Genomic DNA, 16,400 nt, shown 5'->3' with positions numbered 1-16,400 from the left:
AAAACAACCTCAAAAAATTTGTTATGACATCTTTTAAGAAGAAAGAGACGTAAACTGGCATCTTCTACTTGGTCGCAAACAGTCACCACCCCCTAGATCTCGAATAGAATGAATGAATCAGATGTGGTCATTTGTTGTAAGCTGGGCCCGTGCTCTAATTCTGCCTCTACCATGCACTAGTTCAGGGCTCGGTTTCAGTAAAATAGGAATCACAACTACAAGACCTACTTGCCAGGGTTGTTGTGAGGGTTTCGTTAGATGGCATAATGTCTGCCCAAAGAAAACGCTCAGTAATTATTAACTCCTACCCTTTTTATCCTCCTCCTCATCCGCTTCATATGAAGTCAACAACCGCCAGAAAAGACATTTAACTGATAAAAGCAGGAAGGTCTATGGTTCCTCCGTTACTTTGATCTGTGTGGGTACCTCTTGAAAGGTTGCGTAAGACATTTCTTGCTATGATAGCAGGTCAACATTTAAACAGGAACTGGCACTGCTCTAAGTGGTGGACACACACACCCACTTCATCTTCAAAACAGCTTTTTGAGGGCAGTCCTGTTACCCCGTCATACAGACGAGGACGATGAGCTCAGTGAGGTTTGGTGAGTCCCACAGGGGGTCAGGGTTGTAGAAGGGCCGTGAACCACAGCAGTTTGGCTCCAGAGCCCAGCTCTAAGCCTACGTCCCACAGGGTCCAGGATCACAAGCCAGCACAGAATGTAAGGCCGGGCAAACGTGCAACTGGAAGACAGTTTGGTGGCTTGGCTGAGGTAGCAGCTTGAGCCCCAACCTGGGTAGGCAGGCTCCACGGAAAGCTGGGGTGGGTCAGAATCTGACAGAGCCAGGGGCCAGGAGCCCAGGAGGGGAGCCTGGGCCAGAGGGCAAGCCCCGGGCAGGATGACAGGGCACTGGCAGCCTCGGGATTCTGGTACGAAGCCACCAGATGCCAACCAGCGAATCTGATCGGTCTGGGGAAGGACCCCAGCCCTGAGCAGGGCTGGCCTAGTTCTAGGGAACCAGAGCCCTTGACCAAAGCGAGCAGTGCAGTGAGCAGGACGGAAGGCGGCCTTCTGGGCAGCAGTGTCAGATCCCGATCGGTTCTGCTGAGAGTGATAAACTAATGATAATCCAGGATGCATGCGGTTATTGGAAAGAGCCTTAACTCCTATCTCAGGTTCATCTACAGATGACCTTGGACAAATTGATTCTCCTCCATCTCCCAGCCTTGGGTATGGGCTACAGTGGACATTTTATCACTGCCGCTCCTCATTGGATTAATGGCTTTTCGGCTCTGCGGACCTAAGCACAGATGGGGTTGATGGCATTTTTCAAGGGCTTTAATACTTTTGCATGAGACATGACACTAAGATATAGGACTCACCTTATCTCTATTCTATTTATATATGTATTTAAGGCCAAATATATATATATATTTCCTCTTTTGAAAAGATTAGTAAAAACCTCCATTTGAAAGAATGGGCTATAATTTCTAAATTTATTACACAAAATTTTAATTCCCTATTAATAACCCTTAAGTTCATTATAAATGAGCCTCATTACTGCCAAACACACACGTGGCAATGCACGTGACAATGTAATACAAAACTGCAGTGTGAAAAATTCAAGGAGTCTGAAAATTTGGATTCTAACTTCACCTTTTAACAGTCACGTGACCTCGATCAAATCACTTAACTTCTCCAAGGGTAAATTTTCTCTGCTCTCCATGCGAATGTCCGCTTTGCTTAGCAAAAACATGATCACTGAGAAAATCAAATGAAATGAAATGCCTGAAAACGCTTTATTAATCACAAAGAATCTTAAAACCGTAAGGAATTATTATTCGCATTTAGGGATCCCATGGCATAGTTAGCACAGTCATACTCTGATGGTAAAAGAAACGTTCTATTTAAAAATGCTTTTATACTAAATTGCGAGGTAAAAAAATAGAGTCAACTGAGCCTTAATTAATGTGACAAAAACAACTCATGGGCTTCCCTGGTGGCGCAGCGGTTGAGAGTCCGCCTGCTGATGCAGGGGACGTGGGTTCGTGCCCCGGTCCGGGAAGATCCCACAGGCCACGTGGCGGCTGGGCCCGTGGGCCATGGCCGCTGGGCCTGCGTGTCCGGAGCCTGTGCTCTGCAACGGGAGAGGCCACAACAGTGAGAGGCCCGCGTACCGCAAAAAAAACCCAAAAAACTCATATTTTTAAAATATTCTCTCTCTCATATGCTAAACTGATCTAACGCAACCCCAAATGGTAAAATTTAGATGCAGTTCTTGAATGCGACCAATGATGGCAAAGGAGTAGCTCTGAGATTTGGAAAAGTGCTATCCCCTCTCCATGGGTCCCCCACGTCTTGGTTTCGGGTTCTGACTGTGCAAGGAGCCTGGCAGTCACCTTTGGGGTCTCTTGACCAGTCCCCAGGATGCCCTCTCAGACGGTGCCACCTTCAAGGTGAGGGATGCTCAGGTGACCCTGACACAGCAGAATCCTTTCACAGGCTGGGAAAATCAAGGCCAAGGTTAAGACGCGGTAAGACTGGAGAAAACTACAGTATCCAAGGAAGACTTCTAAAATGTCTAGCTTCATAACCAAGCACCTTTTTTCTTAAAATGAAATTTAAAACCAAGTGGATCTGCCTTAACTATAAAGGATTTTTTTTTTTTTTAAAGCAAACCTATCTGTAAGTTGCTGCTTGGGTTCAAAAATCTGTGTTAACCAACATTTCATTAATTCATTGAAAGATGAAATCATTACAGCTCCTATTAAAGAAAATACAGACAAATCTCAGGAGGAATAGACTTGACTTTACAATTCGTACCTTAGACTGTTTGACCTCCTTCTTCACATCTTTAGAAACCAAAGCAAAAGCTGGAAAAAGAGAGAAACATTTTTACATTAAAATCAGCAATAAGGGTTCATTCTCATAGTCAACAGTTTTACTTCAAATGGGGGAAAAAATCATAGTTTAACATGATCAATTTTGCTCATTTTTAAAAGCACCTGCAATTGCTACAAACTAGTACCGCAGGCTGCCTTTCTCCAGACCTAAGATTATCCATCGGTGTGAAGGCAACATGCTTAGGCTACCAGCTAAGGAAATACTACATCAACGGAGATAGGATCTGAGTATACCATTCGTGTCTGTAGCTACAAACCACAAGATAGATGCATATGGAATACAACTTCTTAGAAACCTGGATTCTGGTGCCTTCTGAAGCAAAGGGGAATTGCTGAGAATCGAGCAGGAAGAAGTACAAATTCCTACTCTCACATCCCTGCCGGAGCCTGGCGGGCTGCAGAGCTAAATCTGGGGCAAGCTTTCCGTCTCAGCGGTTTCGGGTCAGCAGCACGCCGCATATACTGCTCCACGCACGCAGGGGAGCGTTACCAGAACCCTGCTGAAGCCACAGGGCCAGGGGAGCGGGAGGAATTAGAATCATTCCCCATTTAGAATGATTTAATGTTTCAAGTCGGAGCGTGTAAACAGACAAAGACATCCCTAGAGACACATCCAGGCTCCACATTAAAAATCGTAATAATAGTAACCTGACAATAACATGTGGAAAATAGAAAGCAAAATGATAAACCCAACGGTCAGGAAGGTTAACCAGGCAAAGAATAATGCCTTAATTTTACAATGCACTTCTCCTGAAAAGCTAAGAGGAAAGCATTTCGTAGAGTTTGCTTTCTCCAATTAGCATTCCCAGGGAAAAAACGAGCAATGCCATGGAGCAGGAAGGTACTGAAGGGCTGGCCAGGCAATTCCAAGGAACAGTAATGCAGTGCAAGCCCCATGGGGGTTGGGGGTAGTCCCTGAGTAGCAGGAGGTCCTACTCAGAAGCAGGAGACAACGCCACCCATCCCGATACCTCTGATCCCTCCCACCCTATCCCCAGACATCCACTACCTCAAATTCTCTCTCAACTAACATTTGTTCAAAGGAGATAATCTGACACATATTCACGCTAAGAGGCAAACGACTAACGTGGTTTAATCATTCCCACCTCCAGGATGACGTTTCAGAAGGCACGGTGAAATACAAATGAACCTCTCTGTGGGAGCTGAGATGCCAGCAGGTGTTGTATGTGGCTCCCGAGAGAAAAGCCCACCACTGCCCCCGCCCTTGCCTCTGCTTTATTCTCCTCCAGAGCACTTACCACCACTGACATAATATATACTTATTTGTTTACTGCTTGTCTTATATATTAGTTTAATGTAAGCCCCATGAAGGCAGGAATATGTGGTTTTATGTACTGTTTGCCCCCAAATCTAGAACACAGCCAGCACACAGAAGGTCAATAAATATTTACCCACATGAGTGACTGAACGAATGAATGCAAGTCTTCCCAATCCGTCACTTCAGGGCTGTCTCCTCCTTACAGCGAACATGGCCAACCCAGCAGAACAAAGGAGCTTAGTGCCCCCATTTAATTTATGTTCACTAGGGTATGATCTGCTTTCTCACTTTTTATACACACACGCACACACACATGCCAAGGCAAATGCAGAGCCCAAATCATTCATTAAGTTCTAAGAAGAGAGGAGAGATTTAACCTCAAACACCATTTAAATTCTGCTTCTGGGTATTTAATATTCTGTTTTTGTTTATCTCTAAACTAGCATGCACATTTAAAACCCTCAAGAAGGGCTTCCCTGGTGGCGCAGTGGTTGAGAGTCCACCTGCCGATGCAGGGGACACGGGTTCGTGCCCCGGGCTGGGAAGATCCCACATGCCGCGGAGCGGCTGGGCCCGTGAGCCATGGCCGCTGAGCCTGCGCGTCCGGAGCCTGTCCTCCGCAACGGGAGAGGCCACAACAGTGAGAGGCCCGCGTAACGCATAAAAAAAAAAAAAAAAAACAAAAAACCCTCAAGAAGGTCTCAAAAATAGAATTTTTTTTTTTTTTTTGCGGTACGCGGGCCTCTCACTGTTGTGGTCCCTTCCGTTGCGGAGCACAGGCTCCGTCCGGACATGCAGGCTCAGCGGCCATGGCTCACGGGCCCAGCCGCTCCGCGGCATGTGGGATCTTTCCGGACCGGGGCACGAACCCGTGTCCCCTGCATCGGCAGGCGGACTCTCAACCGCTGCGCCACCAGGGAAGCCCCAAAAATAGAATTATTAATAAACATCATACAGGGAGGTTGCAACACATCAACACCACTCAACATCACAGAATTCCAGAAAACAGAACACTGTAGCACCTTGCGGGATATAAAAACTGAGGTCAATCTAATGCAGGACCTGATACTCAAATATCCATCTTCCCCAAACCCATCGATGCCTTATTCCAAACATGGACAGTCAAAGCTCTCTGGGTTAGAATTTCCTGTTTTATCAAGAAAAATAACCTTCCCAATTTAACAAGTTCAGTGACGCCTCAGCTAATAACCAGGGTTAGTCTTACCTCACTTTTTTGCCAAGCCAGGTAGCTATGTGAAAAAGAAGAGTATGTTAACACAAAAGCCCCTGCCCTTCAGAACACAGATTCTGTACTGAAGAAAAACTGTCTTTAGTTGGTGTTGGTTCTAAATATTACCAACACATAACCTTTCATAAATAAGCAACTAATATTAGTTGACATTGTTACTGTTTAAAGTAGAAATTACAGAGAAGAAAGATGTTCCCCTGAAATCAAGTGAATTCCACAAATCCTCCCTGTCTCTATGGAATAAAGACACCATACTTTTATTCAGACAAGGCTGCACTGAGGGAAGGGTAAACTAGATTTTAGTTCTCTCCAAAAATATACCGGCCTAACGGTAAAATATCTTTCTAAAAAAAAGGAAACAAAACACATTTCTCCCTATCACTCTGCTGTGAAATTAAGAACTCCTTTTTCCCACGATAGAAATAAATTATACAATATTTAAAGCAGTAACGTAAGAAATGCCGTTACTTTCAGGCAGAAGAGCAAATCATAATATGGCAAGATAATCCCCATTAGATGAATATTAAAAAAAAATACTAGCTGGTTTTATCTTTGCATTTCCATAATCTAAATAAAACAAAAGAAATCATCAAGGAACCAAATGCATTTTGAAGGCACTGAATACGCTACACCATTAACAAATCCAAATTGAAAATAATGAATCATTTACAGAATTCCTACCAACAGAATGCCAGCTTTTGCAGTTCGTGGAAATGAAGGAGAAATGGTGCTGACAGAGGAGGAAAGTGAGAAAAATTAGCAAGTGAGGTAAGAAAAGACCTGTCACCTTCAACAAGGCTAACAAGAGCACAGAGTAGGTATCTCACAGAGCGTGGCGGGGGCCGGTGTGGGGGGGGGCTGAGGCTCCGTGTTTGCTGTCTGGCTTCATAATTTCCAGGTTCAGTGGGGGGAAAAATTATTCCTGAAAGCTTGGCCTTAATGCACAGTTGGAGAAATACTCAAAGGTAAATCGTGCTCTTCTATGCCAAACTGCTGTTTAAAAGTCATTTTCCCTTTTCTATTTTCAACATGAATTCCTGTGAGTCGCTCCAGGGAACTATATTTAAAGTGCAAATCAGGGCAGGCAACAGAAATAAGACCTTTCTCAGGATAACTTTAAAGGATTCAAGCCAGCTAATGTGCTTTAGCACACCTATCCCGAGAGATAAATCAAACTGTACAGCTAACCTGGGCCTAAGATTTATAGGCCAGCCTAGCCCTCGAGTGCGAGAGGGAGAGGAATTAATTGCAATGACTTAAGCAACACTAACCTACGGTCTTCTGTTCCTGGGAGGGAAGAAGGGAGGGAGCAGGACCAGCCCAGGCAGGAAGGCGACTGCGCCTCCTAACTCCCGTTTCCTTCCTGTGCCGGACTTATCCTCCCACGCTCTCCCGGTAACATTTATCAGAGAAACCAAATTAAACACCAAAAACCGAAAGCAGTAAGACGTTAAATGACCCCCTCGGAGGAGAGCTGCCGGGATGAAGTGAGACGAGGCGGAAAGCGTCCAGCGAGGGCTCAGTATAGACTAAAGGCTCAGGAGGTGCTGGCGGTGGCCCTGCTGGAAGAGGAAACAAACGATCGACCGCGGTGGGGCCGGGTGGTCGTGGGTCCTCCACACAAGCCGGGAGGGAGGGATCTGAGCCAGGCCGGACAGGTCGGAGCCCACCACACCCCTGGGAGCCCGCGGCTGGAGCCTCCCCTGGCTCAGGGCTCCCCCTGGTCCGTTCTTTGCTGCGACCTACTTCACTGAACAGGTTTCAGCGGCACAGCCTTGCCCCCGGCGACTCGGGCTCCCTAGGGCTTCCAGGTTTAATCGCAGCTCCTCTGAAGGGGCCTGAAGCTCCAGGATGCAAGGTCTGCAGCCAATTTACTTTGCTCCAACTACCTGCTTTGAAGATAATCCCTGGCAGCAGAGGGAACAGAAACAAACGCGCTTGGTCCAGGAACTGGGGGGCAGGACCTGCTTTCCTCATCGTCCTCCTGACAAATCCACTGTCTCCAGGGTTGTGGACATGTCGGGGGGAGGAGGGGGCACCCAACCACAGGATGGAGGGCCCATCACTATGCAGGGCCGAGGACAGAGGGCAGAACCAGCTGCTAGAGGCTCAGGATCCAGTGGTGCAGCCCATGTAGCGGGCCCAGAACGGGGCCTGGCACACGCTGAGGCTCTGGGTGTTAGCAGCTACTGTCACTATCATTATTCATCTATGCTATTGTTTGTTCAACAGAAAATCAAAGAGTGGCTGCATGTGTCACAGCCACGTGTCATGCCAGCAGCCGGGCGAAGATGAATGAGCAGCTCCCCAAGGAGCTGATGGTCTCACGTGACAGACGAGTCCCTCGACCAACGACCAACTGCAGATGGGCACCCTCTGATGGCAGCTGTTCTAATGGCACCGCCAAGGGAGCCCCTGAAGAGGGAGGGCAAAGCACCAAGCAGGGCAGCAAGCTCAACGCGGGGCTTGAGCAAGTAAACTCCAGACAGCAGAGACTTCAGTACAGAGGAGGAGGCCTGGAAACGGGCTCCTGCACACCAAGCACATTAAACAGCCCAGTGTGCCCAGACCATGGACAGCCGGGGGGAGGGGAGCGACCCGGGCGTGGACAGCTGGGGGGGAGGGTGTGACTGGGGCCAGAGGTGAGGCTGGGGATGACAGGGCCAGCGGGAAAGGGGTTAGCGCTAGGGAGTCTGGTTTTGTTCTGAGTGCCATTAAAAGCTTTGAGAGGCTTTTAAGGAGGGGAGTGCCATGTGGAAATGTGTGCCCTAGACAAGTTTCCAGAGGCAGCGTGTGGGGTGGGCTGTGGAGGGACAAAGAAAGACACACACGCATGCCAGCTGGGAGGGTAACGGAGCCAGGCAATGAGAGGTCAGGGACTGAATTAAGACGAGGCAGCACCTGGGCAGAGCGGCGTGGGGAGCGAGAGTGGAGCTGGAGATACCGAAGAGGCAGAATTTCCAGGCCTTGAGACGGACCCTACAGGTGGACGAGGGCAGGGAAGGAGCGGGCAGAGAGACGAGTGTAGGTGATTCCGGGTTTCAGATCCGAGGGGCGGGTAGACTGGGGTGCCCGTCACACGCTGGAGTATAACGAGCGGTGAGCGGATTGTGGGAAAACTCGGTCTGGTTCCCAGTCTCCCGAGGTGCTGCCGGGCATTCAAGTGGACACACCGCATGGCAGCCTGGTCCCCAGGGGGCCGCTCGGCGCAGAGGCGTGAGGGGAGCCTCCGCGCTCAGTGTGTCCACGAGCCAGGGAACTGAGGGTGCAAGGCTGGACGGGGAAGGCAGGGGCGGGGGAGCCCCGACATCTCAGGGGCAGAACTGCAAAGGAGACAAAAAGGCACGGCCAGGCAGAGAGGAGGAGTCAGGCGTGTGAGGCGTTTTCAAGGTGTCCTTTGAAGGAGCCCTCTCGTGAGAGCTCCACAGAACGAGGGAAGGCGCCGCATCGCAGGGGCCCCGCGTGACCCCGAGGACGAGGGCAGCACCCTGCTCACACCTGGAGTCTAACTCCCACACCACGTGCCATCCAACCCACCGCTGAGCAGCTCGGCAACGAGGCCTCTGGGAGCTTCTGCCCCCCTCCCTGTACAGGGGGAATTTAAACCGGGGAGGTCTAAGGCAATGCTTGCACACGTCCCGGGCCACGGCTGGCCTACGGGGAGAGCTGGAGCTGAGCCGTTTGCTCAGGTGCCAGGTACCAACAGCAAACTCTCAGGGATCTGCCGCTCTGGGGACAACGCCAGCACAATTCTGCCACCACAGCAGGTGGAGAGGTGGATGGCACTTCGTGTCGGGAACCCCTCTGCGGTGTTCCAGGGGTTCACTTACAAAGGATGCAGCCAGTTGGGAGAAGTAACGAGAGGCGTGGCAGGGAGCACACAGCCCCGACACTCAGCCCACGGCTGCCCGCGCTTGCACTCGCTCCGTCTGAAACACGTCCCCCGTTTCCTCATAGAAGTCAGTGGGAAAGTGGAGCTTGGAATACAGATTTTTCCTCACTTGGAAACGACGTTTGCCAGGACCAATATATTCTATGTGCCAGAGGGTAAGCATATGCACAGGGAGGACAGTAAATGGGAGGGAAAAAAAGAAAAAGGAAATAACCGTATATTTTAGGAAGGAAAAGATCTTTGGCTTCTTTGATTCGTATCTCATTTAAACAGATGATATGAAAACCCATATGCCGCTCAGGATCTGAAAACAAGAAAATTCTGACTCAAACAGAGTTTGGAGAGAGATTCATAAAGCACGTTCCATAGGCGGAGTCATGGGTGAGGGGCAGAAGAATCCTGATCACACAGCCCATTCCAGAACACACACAAGGGCTCCGGGAGAGCAAATATACAAACACAAGGAAGTCGGCACTCCGTGCAGTTCCTCTACACTGCTAGAGTATCCTCAGCAGTTAACTGTCAGGCTCATTTACGCCTGACTTCTGGTATCTTAATTTTGTAACATAAAAAGTCGGTCCCAAAAAGCACGCCCGCTGGTGCCACTGAATCCGCGGCACCCGCAGCCTGAGATGTTCTAGCGCCTCTGGGAACTCACCTGTCTATTATCCAAAAATCTCTGCTCCAACAACGTACTGCTCCTGTTTTTGAGACTCATGCTCCACGCACTACAGTCCCTCCAGCAGCATCTATAAATCTGCCAAATGAGGCCGGAACCAGAGGAAGACTTCTTAGTTCGAGTTCTGGGGTTTCTAGTTCCCTTTCCAAAGAGACAGAACACCTGACTGCCAAATATCAGGCCTCAGTTCCACACTTGGCTTTCTCCATAACAGCTCCTGACTTCAGCTTAAAGACAAAGCAACCAGCAATCACCTTTACATTCTACAGACTTGCAGGAAAATCACCCAGTAACAGTCCCAGTTTACACCTGGGCCAGGGGGGCCTGAGAAGGGTTCTGCACCTGCCAGCACACACAACTCACCTGGCCCCTTATTAAAGATGCAGATCCATGGGGCCTCATTTTGGCTCTCTTGAATCCAAAAATTCTCGGGCTGGGACCCAGAAATCTGCATTTTAACAAAGGGGACCTTAACAAAGGGGACTCTTTAAGACCCTGAGGTGTTCCCGTATGTGCTGGAGTCTGACAGGCACTGGGATGGACAGGGAAAGTGGCACTCAAGGGGACGGAACAAGGCTTTTCTCCCAACAGGCTTTGGCCATTTATCTTCCTTTACTTCCTTCATTCCATAAATGAAATGCAAGCTCCTGCATATCCACCCTCGAGGATCCAGAGAAGATAAATGCAGCGTGATGTGCAAAGGGCCCTGAGCTTCTTATGGGAAGCAATGATGTAAACCAAAACATATCACCTTTTCAGATCATAAAATATTCCTTTATGAGTGGAAGCAAGTCGTATCCCTCAGAGAGACCAGCATTGCTATACTTGAGATGCATTCAAATCTTATTTGATGGTACTTTAACTCATTTGTTTTGTCTAAACCTACAGCTTTACATCATATCAGCTTTACAGATAGACTGTTTGCTTCTCCAACTTCTTCCAAATCTTCAGTACACATACATTTTGAGTAAACGTTTAAATTTATGTTGTCAATCAGTGCTCTCTTCTTTAAAAAAGAAAAATAACAGGGCTTCCCTGGTGGCGCAGTGGTTGACAGTCCGCCTGCCGATGCAGGGGACACGGGTTCGTGCCCTGGTCCGGGAAGATCCCACGTGCCGCGGAGCGGCTGGGCCCGTGAGCCATAGCCACTGGGACTGTGCGTCCAGAGCCTGTGCTCCGCAACGGGAGAGGCCATAACAGTAAGAGGCCTGTGTACCGCAAAAAAAAAAAAGAAAGAAAGAAAAATAACAAACAACTCAAATTTCCCCCAAATCTCTCCTGAGCTGACCTCTCCTCTGAGTTCCAGACCCGCAGCACTAACTACCCACCAGACGTGGTACCTAAGCATCTCACATGCACCCCCAAACTCAACTTGACCAAATGCAACTCATCATCCTCAGCTCCCCTTAAAACTAAAAGTAAATTTTAGAAAACCATCTGGGTACTTAATGCCACAGAACTGTACACTTAAAAATGGTTCAAATGATTCATTTTATGTTGTATATATTTAACTACAATAAAAAAATTTCTTCTTTGGATTAAATCTGGTCCCTCTCCATCAGTGCCTGTATCAGTAAACAGAGGCACTCTGCACCTACAGCTCAGAGCAAGAACCTATGACATCCCTGACCCTCCTCTCAGCCCACTGGACCAGTCAACCACCACGCCTCAGACTCTTAATCAGCTCTCACGTGGCCTCCTCACTGGTCCCTCACGTCCACACGGGCCCCTCCCATCCCTGTTCTAACGAGCATGAGCTTCTTAAACTCGAAGTCAAATCACTGTCACTCTACTAAGACAACCGCGCAGTACCCACTCCCACTCTAAGGACAAAGCCCAGAATTCCTCCCCTAGCCTTCACAGCCCTGCATAAGCAGCCCCGACTGACCACCCAGCCCCTCCCCTCTCCAGTCCTGTCTTTCTCCACCAGCTTCCTCCAGCACAGCTCTGCCCCTGTGGGCGTGCTCCTCCTCCTTCCTCCCTCCCTCCAGGTACCTGATCTCTGCTTCCCCTTTGGGTCTGAGCTCTGATGCCCTTCCCTGAGAAACTCCAGAGTTCCCTGGTGGCCTAGTGGTTACAAGTCCGGGCTTTCAATGTTGGGCCCTCTGGGTTCCATCCCTGGTCCGGGATCTCAGTTCCCACAAGCCGCACGATGTGGCAAAAAAAAAAAAAAAAAGAAAAAAGAAAAGAAAACAGGCAACTCCAAGGTTTCTCAGCCCAGCACTGTTGATGATTTGACCGGATAATCGACTCTTTTGCGGTGGGAGCTGGCCACTCACCAGCACTCCTGCCAAACCAGCCCCTGTGACAGCCATCTACAAGCGCTCCCTGGGGAGCAAGATGGCCCCCCCCCCCCCCCCCCCGTTGGGAACCACTGCTCCAGACTCCAGGTAAAAAGCCACAACCATCCCCGCAACACTTAGCACAGAGCCCTGGACACCGTCACCGCAGCACCGGGCAGGCTGCAATTCTACTCCTGGTGCAGTTCGTGTTCAAGGTCCCCTTCAAGACTGAGAGCTCTACGAGGGTAGGGACAGACTAAATGGGTCTCCTTCCTGCCCTGTCAACCCCAGGGCTTGACACATAGTAGACAGTACTCGACACTTTCGGAATAGATGAAGAAACTGTGAGTACAGCTCTTCCTTTTAATACTATTAAAGTTATTAACACGTTCTAGTAGTTCAAATCAGCACCTACGCTGAATCTGTTTTCTTTGGGGGGAGCTTAGTGATCAGACGGTTGAAATGTGACATTAAGAGAGACTCTCAACCAATAAGAGGTCTGATAAGCCCCTGATACCCACCATCATTTTTCCTTTATATTTGGAAAGATGGAATTAGCACTCCTGTATATTGTTCTTCAGCGAGAATCTGCTCAACGCCAAGATGGACTACCTGTAATGCTACGAGGAAGCAAAACGGGTAACATTTGCAAATTAGGCTTGCTTTATAATGTTTCTAATGAAAAGCAAAACACCTGGCCCTTAATGGTCCAAATGAGACCAGTAATTATGACCTGCTCAAGCACTGGGCGCACAGTGTTTTCCTCAGAAGAAGTTAACAAGAGGGTCTCGACATCTCCTCCCCTCCCCCACCCCCATGTGAAACAGCTACTCTTCCTCCCTCCCCTTCCACCACCCGCCCCCCCCAGAGCCTGACTATTGGCCACAGGCCAACTCCCTTGGGTCAAGTCCATGAGCAAGACAGCCATGCCAGTTTGGGGGGCCTGGACTACCTGGACAACAGAGAATCCATCCAGACCGTTAAAATCTGTGCCAGTGATATCTGAGTACTGCTGAGGAAATAAATGGAGGGCTTAAAAATCCAAAATAAAAAAACACAAACCAGCCTGGAGCCAGGGGTGACTCTTGGGGTCCTAAAATGTCTGGCTTACTGCAATGAAAAGAATCAGAGCGAGACCTGGATCAGAACGAAAAATCATCCCTAATTTTGGCAGGTGCTAAGAAATAGAACCCTGACTCAGAGTAGAAACAGGGATACGAAAGATAAACGTTAACATCTACTATTTGACCACTGGTTCAAATAAGCTTCTTCACAGATGTATCAATTAGAATTAGGTTTGGCTGCATGTAATAAACGCCCCCCCCACCAACAATTGAGGCTTAAACAAGGCAGATTGTTTTCTTTAATGCAATACAAGTGTGGAAATAGGTAATGCTGGCCTAGCACAGTGCCCCACATCCACCTTGCGCCCAGGTGGTACCATCCTTTCTGCTCTACCATCCTTACTAGTAGGCTTCTGTCTTCAAGGTCACCTCGTGGTCACAAGATGGCCACTGTAGCTCCCGCCATTAGATTCACATAATAGGCCATGGGAAGGGGGAGGAAACAATGGCAGAGGACCTACACCTCAGCTGGGTCAGCCACCTTTAATAAGCTTTACCAAGAGACGCACCCGAAGAGCTCTACAGATAGCTCACTGGCTACCTCTGTTTGCAAGGGCCAATGAAAAATGTTGTCCACTAGACACACTGCCACCACCACCACCACTACCCCTCCTACACCCTTCCCCTTACCCCTGTATTATTAGTTTGCTAGGGCTGCCATAATAGAAACCATAGACTGGGGGACTTAAACAACAGAAATTTATTTCTCACAGTTCTAGAGGCTAGAAGTCCAAGATCAAGGTGCCAGCTGGGTTGGTTTCTGCTGAGACCTCTCTCCTTGGCTTTTAGATGGATGTCTTCTCACTGTGTCCTCATACTGCCTTTTTTCTCTGAGCCTGTCTGGCATCTCTTCCTCTTCTTATAAGGACACCAGTCCTATTGCATTAGGGCCCCACCCTTATGGCCTCTTTTAACCTTAATTACCTCCTTAAAGGCACCTCTCCAAATACAGTCATATTGGGGATCAAGGCTTCAACATAGGCATTTGAAGGACACAACTCAGTCCATAACAGTGCTAATTATCTAAGAGGTTTTTCATCCAGGAAAAGAAGGAACTAAGGGTTTTGGAGGGGCAGATAGCAGATTCTGCTACAATAGAATCAGTTAAAACTGTAAGAGATGGCAAAGTTCTAGTATTTTATCTAGTCTATGCCTCCTGTTTTATATGAGAAAACTGAGACTCAAGGCAACAAGAAGCCACAGTGGCTGACCTAGAGGCATGAATAAATCTTCTTAGTACTAGCTTTGGACTTCAGAACTGAAGTTGCAGTGGATTTTGTCTGTATAACCGTATGGGTGTAAGATAAATGTTCTATATTGACTTTTCTCTAAAAGCTCAAACGAATATACTACAATTTGTGGGAAAACTAAACTATATACAGTCAGCCCCCACCCTGCCCTTATCAGGGAATATTTAAGGTATCTTTACTCTGTCCGGATTGTTCACATGCCTTGGAACTCCTATCATGTTCTCTATTTCAGCAAGAGTCCAAGAACCCTGATTCCAAGATATAAAAAGACTAAGTACCACAGCTTTTTATTTCTTGGTGCCCCTCCACTACATCAAAGCAGAGCTCAATAAAAGGAACTCAAGATTTACTTCAGACCTGGAAGAATACAGTTTCCTCTCTGTACCAACCCATGAAAGCTAGTTCACAAAGCCAAATGTCTCCCGGGAAACTATTAACAGGTTTTATGTTTTACTTATTGTGCTTATCCGACAACTTCACAAGGCTAACAGACATCTCTAAAAACATGTGGACATTTTAGTTCATTCTTTACGTCCTTTAATGTGTTACCAAGTGTGGACAGTGCAGATATTCCCTTACGTGCAGTGAAAAATAGATACACATAGCAACACAAGTGTGTACTTCAGCCTGTATAGTGAATATATATTATATACGTATGTTATATCCCCAGTACATCTTACGAAGTGCAGGGCTATTAATAGAATGCCAATTTCAGTTACCACCCACCCCATTTGGTGAGTTGCAAAACGTCTAGGCAGCAGGCCAACCGATGCAGCCAGGAGTCCCCTAGACCCGGTCCCACCCCTCCAACCTCCCCTTCTCCCAGGGCTGCCGGCCCCCCTCCCAAGTAATGCAACTCTTTTCTTCCACTAAAGCAGATCCCCGCCAAGTTCCGTTGCTCCCCACCGTCAGTTATAGCCTTCTCTGCCCAAGGTGCACAAACATTTTTAATTACATTGTTACTTAATCACGCACCTGAACAATTACCAATTAATCTCACTCGATTTTCCCACACTTACGGAGCTCCTATAGACATGCCAGGGGTACACAGATTAAAGTCCTTATTCGGAGAATTTAAGTCCAAATCAAAACGTCTGTCCGGTGGGCTACCAAAACAGCACTGTACAATGACGCTATGTCTTTTTCTAAATCGCACCGGTCTGCCATTTCTAAAAATCTGAAATTACTGCCTCTTAACAGGCTGGAAACACAAAAGTCTGTGATAAAAGAGACAACAACCCTGAGAACACTGAAAAGGAATAATTTTTCCTCCAAGCTTGAACACATCTCATCGTGAAAGTCAATTGCAATGATTTTTTTAAAAAACTTTCATCACATTATTTTATGATAAAGGGGGGGAGCACGCTCTTGTGAGGAGCATGGAAGAAAAAACGGAAGGGGCATTACAGCAGCAGCAGACAAGCACCGTTTCCAGAAGTGTTCTCTAATTTTCCCCCATGAAGACGCAAGATTCGGGAAGGCTTCCCCACGGCTTCCCCAGAGGCACGACCGATACACGGAGGCCCAGCCGGACACCCGGCCCTCCCTTCCTGGTCAAGGAATCCGTAGAAGGGGCTGGTGCCCGGTGGGCACCCCAGCCGAGGGGGCCAGGGCAGGTCCGCGAGACCGCTCAGGAAGCCCCGGGGGCACCGCCGGTCGCCCTCGCGGGCCGGGCGGGCGGGGCGGAGCGGAGCGCGCGGGGACCTGGGCCACGGAGCTCGCCCGCCTCCAGCCTCTGCCGCC

This window comes from Phocoena phocoena, chromosome 18 (genome assembly GCF_963924675.1).
Source record: "Phocoena phocoena chromosome 18, mPhoPho1.1, whole genome shotgun sequence".
Lineage (NCBI taxonomy): Eukaryota > Metazoa > Chordata > Mammalia > Artiodactyla > Phocoenidae > Phocoena > Phocoena phocoena.
This window is presented reverse-complemented; position numbering follows the sequence as displayed.